The sequence below is a fragment of the Triticum dicoccoides genome, chromosome 7A, assembly GCF_002162155.2.
Source record: "Triticum dicoccoides isolate Atlit2015 ecotype Zavitan chromosome 7A, WEW_v2.0, whole genome shotgun sequence".
Taxonomy (NCBI): Eukaryota; Viridiplantae; Streptophyta; class Magnoliopsida; order Poales; family Poaceae; genus Triticum; species Triticum dicoccoides.
Window position 1 is genome coordinate 123,029,156 of NC_041392.1, and position 9,756 is coordinate 123,038,911.

At 46.0% G+C, this 9,756-nt stretch overlaps 1 pseudogene; it reads left to right on the forward strand.

The window, feature by feature from the left end:
* Nucleotides 1-8,473: 8,473 nt before the first annotated feature.
* On the forward strand, nucleotides 8,474-9,141 carry LOC119333245 (annotated as a pseudogene).
* The last annotated feature ends 615 nt before the right edge of the window (nucleotides 9,142-9,756 follow it).

Consider the following 9,756-nt stretch of genomic DNA (forward strand, 5'->3'; position numbering starts at 1 on the left):
GAAGCAACGGCGGCGAACGTCGTCGCGACAGAGGCATTGCTCTATTCTCACCTTTAGCCTGTTTTGATCCGGTGTTCTCCATCCCTGCTCCATGGCGGACGACGCCGGAGGGGGTGGAGGCGGAGCCCAGGCGGTTGGCGCAGGCGCGACGGCGGCCACGGGCACGGCCGGGCGGCGGCCAGTCGAGGCCGGGCGAAGCGCGAGGAGCGCGGCCACGGCGTGTACGCAGGCGGCGAGGCCACGACGCAGGAGGTCGCGACCACGACTTTGGCTACAGCCGAGCGCACGGGCATGGAGTCGTCAGCCGTTAGCGGAGGCGGAAGAGGGCCGAGGCAGCGAGGACCATCTCGGCGCAGTTGGTGCTGTGGCCGCGTCCGACGGCGCGGTGGCCGGGTCTTGTGGTGTGGTGGCCATGGCCTGGTGCGGGCTCGGGCGGAGCGCGGGCAGTGGCCACGACGCACAGCCGGGCGTGGGACGTCTTGCGGCGCGGGGCCCGAGGCGTCGTGTCGCCTGCTTCGCCACGGCTGGTGCGCGAAGTCCAGGCCGAGGGCTCTGCGACTTCAACGCCTTGTGTTCCATGCCGGCAGCGCCGTGCACACTGTCGTCGTTCCCGTTTTGTGGCCTAATTGCTTCTCGGGAGAGAAAAGTGCTGATAACGTATTGAGAGTCAATCGTAAACTAACAAGGGATCTGAACAAATGATCAGGGCATGTACAATGATTGATAAGATAGTCTTATTTTAAGTTTTGCATGTAATTTAGAGATGACAAAGAAAAATATCTACAATGAATCATCTCTTAGCCTTATCTTCAATAACTAGCAATTCCTAAAAATGTGGTGAGACATATTGTGTTAAGAGATCGTCTCTTGTCTTATCTTAAATAAGAGAAGACAAGCCTTCTCTTATGAGTTCTCTCTCTTCCACTTCATCATTTATCCTACATGGCACTCCTAAGATAGCACCATTGTACATGCCCTCAAAACTCTGTTTTTATTGATGATGTACTGTTGCTTATATACAATGGGAAAGGACACAACGGTTTGCTAGGGATGCCTCTACGGGAGGCAACTGTCATGACGGTTTCCACAAACATGGAACCGCACATCTAATGAAGCGGGGATTATCCCCCTAATAACCGCTGGGGTTATTATTTTTAACAAATTAGATGACACCTCAAGATCTGCATCGTGCAGTCATTTGGCCATGGATCACTAATCAAGTACAGTAATTTCTTAATCTATGCCACTGCATACTGTTCCTTGCTGCTCCTTGTCTAAGTAGTGAACTATTAATCAATAGTTTCTCTCTCGACTGTTTCATTTTCAAGAAATTTGCTAGGCTTTATTGAGCAACATGTAAAGTTACATGTATCATATTAGGGTCATCAGACAAACCTGACACTGTAGGAAAACACCCGGAGGTACACATAAGCTGAGTCATACTAAGCATTCTTTTCGGGATGTCTCCTGCTCCCATATTTTGAAGGTAGCATTGGTTTCTTCTTGCATTGTCTTTAACAATAAGTATTCGAGAGAAGACGAGTGATCCTTTTGAACTATATTGAGGAAACATAGACACTTGATCGGCCCTCCTCGGTCGTATATATACACGGACAAACATTGTCTTTTGCTAGCAGCGGTAGGTTGCTAGAATTAAATTTGATAAGACATCCTTGCACGGAAAGGCCTTCGTGACTTATGACCGACTCTACTATTTATTAATGTAACTGCAACAGTGTGTCTGCACTCTGCACATGTACATGAACAACATCTAAACGGATTACTATTTAAAAAATTATACAAAGTAATAGCACATATATTCTACACGTCATACTACATTATATATCATCTTGTAAATGGGACATTTTTAGAACAAACATCCAATGGGCATCTTATAAATGAACATTATCAAGGAAATTGGTGGAGAATTTTACATATAAATGATGCCGGGCAACCTGCCCATCTGAGGTACTAGATCATCGATGGCGCGCGTTGCCGCGCCCGTCGATTTTGAATTTTATATTGTAGTGTTAGAATGTTTTCTAAAACATGGAGTTCAAGTTTCTTTTCAAGGTGAGAATGCGGTATGAATGTTCCATCATATTCACTGGGCTTGTTATGGGACTTAGTTTTGTTTTGAATCAGAATGATCGAATTCCTTGATCGATGGTTACAAGCCCCCTTTTATATGTCCCGAAGAGACACGACGATCCCTCGAGGAGGCGTCGGTTCCAGGAGATCGAAGGGAGGCGTCGGTTGCGGGACAAACCGCAACGACGGTTGGGCAAGGGGAGATTTTCCCCCTAATTACAGAATTATTTTTAACACTCCCCCTAATCTACGCTTGACCATGTAGATCATCTTCACGATTGTCCGGGAAGCTCTATCATCTCAAAAGATTCTCCTTCAAAAGTTCTTCATAAAATCTTTGATGAGATCCTGAAAACATATACTCACAAAGAAAGATAGCATAATGTGATGTCATTAAAATGAGGATATCTCAAGAAGAGACTCCCCCTGACACCTGCAAGTCCCTAAGTCTTCGCATACCAATCCCATGAACACATTTCTGGAATGTAGAATTTGGTAGAGACTTGGTAAATAAATCAGCAAGGTTGTCGCATGATTTGACTTGCAGAATGCTTATTTCCCCGCTTTTCTGAAGATTATGGGGGAAAAACCATTTAGGAGAAATATGTTTGGTGATATTACTCTTGATGTATCCTGTTTGCATCTGCGCAACATAGGCCGCATTATCTTCATAGATAATGGTAGGTAATTTTATCGAACCCATTCCACATGACTGTTGTATGTGGTTTATCATTCTGCGAAGCCACACACATTCGCATGTTGCTTCAAATAATGAAATTATTTCAGAATGATTGGTAGATGTTGCCACCAGAGTCTGTTTCGAAGACTTCCATGATATAGCAGTGCCATCATGTAGGAACACGAAGCCGGTCTGAGATCTGGCATTATGGGGATCAGACAAATAGCTGGCATCTGCATATCCAATCACATCAGAGTCCTGATTTTTCTGGAACTGGAAAAATAGGCCAAGATCCTTTGTGCCTTGGAGATATCGAAAGATATTCTTCACTCCAGACCAATAATGTTTGGTGGGAGCTGCGCTATGTCTAGCAAGTAGATTCACTGCAAATGCAATATCAGGTCTTGTGCAATTTGCAAGATACATAAGCGCTCCAACAGCACTAAGGTATGGAACTTCAGGTCCCAACACCTCTTCTCCATCATCCCTTGGTCTGAACGGATCTTTCTCTACGTCTAGAGATCGAACCACCATGGGAGTTTTAGATGGATATGATTTGTCCATATTGAATTTCTCCAATATTTTCTGGATATAGGCATATTGGTGTACCATGATTCCTGAGGGAAGATGCTCAAGTTGAATACCTAAGGAAAATTTGGTTTTACCCAAATCCTTCATCTCAAATTCCATCTTTAGGTGATTGCATGCTTCACCAATGTCTGGTGTGCTGCCGATGATGTTGAGATCATCAACATACACAGAAATGATGCAAAATCCTGTAGAGGACTTCTTGATGAAAACACATGGGCAATCAGCACTATTGGAGTAACCTTTCTGAAGAAGGAACTCACTGAGTCGGTTGTACCACATCCGTCCCGACTGCCTTAAGCCATATAATGACTTATTCAGCTTTACACAATACATGTTGCGTTTTGCATTTTTATTCGGGACAGAGATTCCATCGAGAACCTTCATATATATGTCCGAATCTAGTGACCCGTAAAGATATGCGGTCACGACGTCCATCAACTGCATAGATAGACGATTTTGCACTGCCAAAAATATAAGATATCGGAAAGTGGTTGCACTCATTACTGGAGAATATGTTTCAGTGAAATCAATGCCGGGTTTCTGCGTGAAACCTTGTGCTACAAGCCTTGCTTTATATCTCACCACCTCATTGTTCTCATTCTGTTTCCGAAGAAAAACCCATTTGAATCCCACAGGGAAAACACTGGGAGGTGTAGGTATTGTTTCAGTGAATACCTTTCTTTTGTTAAGCGAGGCAATTTCTACTTGGATTGCATCCTTCCATTTAGGCCAGTCGGAGCGCTTTTGGCACTCAACGATAGACCTTGGATCATGATCAGTGAGAAGGGTATCTGCAATCTTTTCAGCAAAATATATGTCGACAGTCGTAGTCTTACGGTCAAATAATTCTCCAGAATCAACATAGTTGATGGAAATTTCCTGCACCCCTGGTGACTCTTCGTGATTTCCCAATACGATCGAGTTTGGATGTTCCGATGTCCTAGTTAGTTTGTGCATACTGGAACTAGGTTGTGGAGGTTGCCCTTCCACTGGGTGTATACTACCCATCAGGTGTTTGTCAATGTTGAGTTGACCTGCATTTACTGACTCCGAGGTTTTTCTCCTCGATTTCCTTTGCTACTTGCTAGAAGCATGCTCCGGGTCAGAGGCCGTACTACTCCCCCTCTTTTTAGGAATAGGGAGTTGAGTGGTTTTTATTGGTACCTCCACTCTTTCTGGCGCGTTTCTGGCCGGGTTTAAGGATTTTGTAACACCTTTCAAATCAGTAAATGAATCTGGCAGATTATTTGCAAGATGTTGCAAATTAATGATCTTCCGAACTTGAAGTTCGGTCTCATGGGTACGTGGATCAGAGGATGAAATGGAATGAGCATTCCAATCAATTTCCGGGCATTCTTTCTGGTACTTGAAATCTTCCCCTAATGCCAGAAAATGTTCCTCATTAAATATGCAATCAGCGTGATGGGCTGTGAACAGATCCCCAGTCAGGGGTTCCAGGTACTTAATAATCGACGTTGATTTGTACCCCACATAGATCCCCAACTTCTTGTGTGGGCCCATAGATGTCCGCTGTGGTGGTGAGATCGGGATGTATGCAGCACATCCGAACTTACGCAGATGGGAAATGCTTGGAGGATTTCCACGTACCAATTCCAGAGGGGAAGAACTGTGATATGCAGTTGGCCTCAATTGTATCAAGTCAGCAGCATGTAAAACAGCGTGACCCCAACAAGAGGTTGGCAAGTTGCAATTCATCAACAAAGGTCTTGCAATGAGTTTGATCCTCTTAATCAATGATTCAGCCAAACCATTTTGTGTATGGACATATGGAACAGAGTGCTGAACTTCAATCCCCAAAGCCATGCAATAATCATTGAAAGCACGTGAGGAGAATTCTGCAGCATTGTCCATTCGAATTGACTTAATTCGACTTTCAGGATAATGGGCTTGCAACTTAATGACTTGCCTCATTATCTTGGCAAATGCATGGTTTCGTGTGGATAGAAGACACACATGTGACCATCGTGTAGATGCGTCAATCAGAACCATGAAATACCGGAAAGGTCCAGATAATGGTTGAATGGGACCACAAATGTCTCCTTGAATACGTTCAAGGAACTGAAGTGGTTCAACTTGTATTTTGAGGTGTGAGGGCCTCAAAATTAGCTTTCCCATGGCACAAGATGTGCACACAAAATCAGAGGATTGAGGAAATTTTGACTCAAGCAAATTATGACCAATGGATTTGCTAGTAATTTTTCTCATCATCCCTATTCCAGGATGGCCTAGGCGATCATGCCAGGTTTGGAATGCGTTAACATTCTGAAAAATTACTTTGTATGCAACATGTTCCACGGGTTTGATGTACGTATAGTACAAACCAGACGATAGAGAAGGATTTTTCTCATGTACCTTTTTGCCATATCCGTCATCTTTAGTAAAGAGTAGATACTCCTCTTTGTTGTCTTCATGGGTTTCAATATGAAAACCATTTTTACGGATATCTCGATAACTGATCAGGGTACGTGCAGAATCGGGATACAGTAAAGCATCCTCAATTGTCACATATGTACCACTTGGGAGGGTGAATATGGCACGTCTAGTACCAACAATCACAGTATCGCGTCCAGCGATAGTTAGAATATCTCCATTTGTCTTTTTCAGAGTTTGGAAATATTTCATCTCCCTCAGTATGGAGTTTGTGGCACCACTGTCCACAAGGCATAATTCCTCTTCCATCGGATTGTCCCCGTAGAAAACTATATAAAACAAAGAATTTTCAATAAGAAAACCTCATCGTAATATATAGAATACAATCTTTATTATATCAAATGTGCTGATACAATATAAAGACAACAATAAACTTATGTTCTTATTACAATCATCACAAATGGACATAATTAAGTAGATCACTAAGGAGATTGAGGGACTAGTCGAAGTCGCCAAACACGTTGTTTGCAGTGTACTCAATCAACGTGTTCTCCATTTTAGCAGTAGCCTCAGGCAGATAAGGAACCACGGCGTTGTTCGGTCCAGGAGGAACATCGTGCGAACCACCAGCTCCTTTTGCGCTATCCGGATGAAGGTTGAAGTTGGCTTCAAACCTTTTCCCTTGAGGTGCTTTGCGTCCCTAAGATTGCTGGTACAGCATAACCAGATGCTTGGGCATTGTGCACTTTTCAGTAGAATGCGTGGAGCATCCACACTTGTTGCAAAGCTTAGATTTATCAAACCTAGGCTTTGAAGTGCCTTTTCCCTTGCCTGGGTATCTAGATCTCCTATTCCCATTGCGCTTTCGTTTATGCTCGAAATTGGATTGTTTACCCCGAGGGATACCATTAAACTTCTGTCTATTTGCAACATTCAGATGGACTTCAGGTAAAGGTTGTGCCCCAACTGGGCGCTGAGAGCCATTCTTAGCGAGTAGCTCATCATGCTTTTCAGCCTGCAGTAACATGTGAATAAGCTCGGAATAGACAGTGTAGTTACGAGCACGATATTGCTGTTGGAGGATCCTATCTGAAGGGAGCATAGTAGACAAAGTTTTCTCTATCTTCTCCCCTTCAGTAGGGTTCCTTCTCACAAAAATGCAATTTCGAACATATCTTATGAACAACATGATTGTACTCACCGATGGACTTGAAATCCTGAAGACGGAGATGAGTCCAATCATGGAGTGCTTCTGGCAGGACTACTGCCTTCTGCTGTTCATACCTCGTTTTGAGGGCCAGAAACAGAGTACTAGGAGATTCCTCCTGTAAATACTCAAACTTGAGATCTGGATGAATATGGTGCCTTATGATGAATAAAGCAGCATAATTCTGCTGTTCTGTCAGCGGCATGGCCCCATCCGGGAGAGGAGTCTCCGGGGGTTGTATTGCACGCGCTATCCCACGGGACGCAAGACTGATATTGATGTCCATAGCCCATGTAGGGTAATTGTGGCCATTGAGGGCAAGCTCCTCAAACTCTTTGGCAGTCATCTTTGTCTACACGAGAGAACTAGAGATAATTAATTTACGGGTGGTAAATTAAAAACCATCATGGTTGTGTAATAAGAATGCAAAAATTTGATACTCAAGTGTAAACTTGAAAAATTCTCAACCTCAATTGTGTGAACATAACACTTTGAAGATCACTTAGATCTCACAGTAATAGGCTACATCGCCATTACCTTGTGTATGCTACAATTCAAATATAAGGAATACACGTTGGAGGTAATCGTTTGTCGAGAATGACAAAGCGTAGACCTCACAGTAAGAGAGGACAGTCTGCAAATAAGCAGTAGATCACAACTCATTACCTTGTGATTCCAAATAAAACGAGGGAGAAACATTCAAAAATTTGCAAGTTTGATATGCAAGAGAAGATCTCAATCGCAAAGACATGTTCGATAAAAATGAGATGTGGTAAACACATGGAACATGTCATTCTTCCCAGATGAAATCCGGTACTTTATTTATATTATCAATCCATTACATAATATAAACACACCTACTAATAATTACACAAGTCCTAACATAGAATAAATCTAGAACAGGACTAAAATGTAAGTAGTAGTCAACCTAAGTACTAAACAGTACTAAACATAGACTAAAATTGCACAAATACAATAATTAGTACTAATGTTAAGAAAACAGAGAAAAAATCCACACTTTCTGGCCGGCCCACCCGCCACAGCACTGCACAGGGGGGAAGCCGCGGGCGCCTGGGCCTGGGCCTGCCCGGCCTTTGGCTGGCCCACACGCCGCCGCACCGCATAAGACAGGGAGGAGCGGGTGGATTGGATAAGGGTCGGAGTATCCGAACCCCGCACCACCACCTCTGCTCGATCCCCACTGTCACACGGCGGCGCCCGCGGGAGGAGGGGCCGCCGCAGGCCCTCACGATTCCGGTGGTCACTGGCGTAGCACTGACGATCCCTCCTCGTCCGAAGAAGAGTCGACAACGACGTGATCTGGGCGAGCAGTCCCTGGTGCGGCGCTGGTGAGTCCGAGGCTCGCCGGAGCCCATGAGCCGGCGCGGCGGGCGGGACGGCGGTCGAGGGCTGCAACGGCGCGCCCGAATAGGCGGCCGAAGCGCTGCTCAGTGCGGGTGCTCGAGCCCGCGGCCGTCTCCTGTTGAGGCGTGGCGCTGGCGGCACCGTCCTCCATGCCTGCTCCAAGGCGGACGACTCCGGAGGCACCGGTCGGCGCAGAGACGAAGGTGAGCGCCTCCTCCTCGTTCACGATGGCGCGCATCGGCACGGGGCAGTATCCGGGCGGGCCGGCGGCCTCGGCGGCGGGCGCTGGCGTCGACGGCGCGAGCCACACGGCCGGCAGAGGAGGTGGTGGAGGCGGAGATCCAGGGGGCGGTGCAGGCGCGGCTGCAGCCCTGTGCACCATGGAAGCGCTCGGGCCTGCCACTAGCCAGGGGTCAAACCCCATGGGCGCCTGGCCACAGGCGCACGAGGCACCATCGTGGGCGCGTCCAGGGGCGAGGGGAGCACCACGGGGGGCGCGTCCAGCGGCGCGATGGCGGCCAGGAGCACCACGTCCAGCGGCGTGGTGGTGGCCAGGAGCGCCACGTACAACGGCGCTGCGGCTGAATTGACGGATGGCTTGCATCCGGCGACGGAAACGGCAGTGGCCACCAACTCCATGGCGGCGAAGGGCAATGAGGCGGTAGCGGCGACCGTCCTCGCGGATCAGACGGAGGAAGAAGGAGACGAGGCCTGTCATCTCACCGGCAGCGAGTACTTCCTCTCTTCTCCTTTCTCTGTTGCCTTTTGCTCTCGCTGGTTGTTCTACGGGCTGATAACGTGTTTTGAATCAGAATGATCGAATTCCTTGATCGATGGTTACAAGCCCCCTTTTATATGTCCCGAAGAGACACGACGATCCCTCGAGGAGGCATCGGTTCCAGGAGATCGAAGGGAGGCGTCGGTTGCGGGACAAACCGCAACGACAATTGGGCAAGGGGAGATTTTCCCCCTAATTACAGAATTATTTTTAACAAGTTTTTTGCATTGTCCCATGGACCCCAGCTCAAACCTTATCTCTTATCTGATTTCTTATCTTTATTTTTAGATGTTATTTATTTACCCCTAGAAAAAAACGATGTTATCTGATTTATTGTGGTGAGGAACCTAATGATGCACAATGGCAGCCATCCAGTTTTTCCAATGGGATGGTAGTGATTTCAACAAATATATGGGTGGGAGGTTAGAAAGGCATTTTTCAAATGCCTTTTCATATTAAAGAACATAACGATATTTAGTTTGAAGAACAATGCAATTTTTTAAACAGTGTCATTATTTGGGAACATATGTCTGGTAATTTTTGAAATAAAATACAATCAGTTCAAACCGGATATATATGGCGTAGATTTCTCATCCAACAGTTGATGTATCAAAATAGTCGGTGTGCTATCTAGTACCGTGTGTAACATACTGA